The sequence below is a fragment of the Egretta garzetta genome, unplaced genomic scaffold (genome assembly GCF_000687185.1).
Source record: "Egretta garzetta isolate BGI_Z169 unplaced genomic scaffold, ASM68718v1 scaffold638, whole genome shotgun sequence".
Lineage (NCBI taxonomy): Eukaryota > Metazoa > Chordata > Aves > Pelecaniformes > Ardeidae > Egretta > Egretta garzetta.
In genome coordinates this window covers 126259-127516 of record NW_009260676.1, presented here as the reverse complement: position 1 = coordinate 127516, position 1258 = coordinate 126259, and positions in this window count along the sequence as shown.

The following is a 1258-nucleotide window of genomic DNA, read 5'->3' as shown; positions in this document are numbered from 1 at the left end:
TTGCCCCCAGCAAACCATGTTCCGACAGTCACGCAGAGGAATACTAATTTCTCCTTTCTTTGCCGAGATCTCAAGGATAACATCAGCATGCGGAAGGTCCGGAACGTGGGAGCTGCTGGATCAGAAACGTTCTCCAGAACCCACCTGCCGCGGCAGGGAAGTCCTCCGGGGACCCCAACCCCTAAATACCTGCATTACAACCCCATCCACGGGGCAGAATATCTGCTCTGTTTTCCAAGTGCATTTTATCAAAATTATTTAGCATCCCAATATGGTTTTTATGCTGATCAGTCTGGAGCTGAGCTACCCTAAGACAACCAGTATTTAGAATTTCTCTTTCACTCTTCTTTCTTGTTTTCCTCTTCTTTCTTGGCTTGTCTTGCCACCCAAAGGGAGCCCCAGGCCTGGGAAACACCTGACCCGAAGCCACCCCCATCTGGCATTAGGCATAGATCAGTAGAACAAGAGAAACTGGCTCTATCTTTTGTCAAATGCAAGTTGCTGAGAGTTAATGAAGACACATTTCAGGAATAGTGAGGTTGGGTTTTGGTTTTTTTTTTAAATGATAATCTGTCCTGAGGTGTGGGTAGGGTTCAACATCTCTCCTCGGGAAAGGGGTTACAAAACTGGAATTGCGCATTGCAGTTAGCAAAGGTGCTGACAAAAAAGGTCCCACGGGGCTTCGGCGTTGGCCAAACATACAGAGTGTTCAGAGACCTGTGAGACTGGAGGCAATCCAGGTCCAAAACCTCCTTGGCATATCTATTTTTCCAGTTTTTCATTTATTTTTAACATTTAATGTCTTCACCGTGGCTTGTGAGATGTATTGTTCTGCAAAGAAGGCAGAGCCACAAAGGCACTATGCTTCTGCCTTTTTGGAAGCATGTTGAACACTTAATCATTCTGCCCTGCAAAAGGCAAAAGTCTTTCACATGCAAAAAAAAAAAAAAAAAAAAAAAAAAGTTAAACCACAGATCAGACTTTCCAAGCCTGATATTTCAGGCTTCCCACTCATCATCAATGACCAAAGCAGAAGCCAGTCAGAAAACAACTGGAGGTACTTAAAGCAACTTAATCGTCTGAGCAGTGCTTAGAGTGTTAGTGCCTGAGTAGGAAGATGGGGTTTGAGCCAACTGCTGCTGCCGTTCTGTGGAGGCTTCGCTCAGAGGTGTTTACTTCCTCATGCCTTCACAGAGATGTGGCAGTCTATGAAAGCACTCCTCCTGGAATTAGATGAAAATGGTTTAGGGAAAAAAAA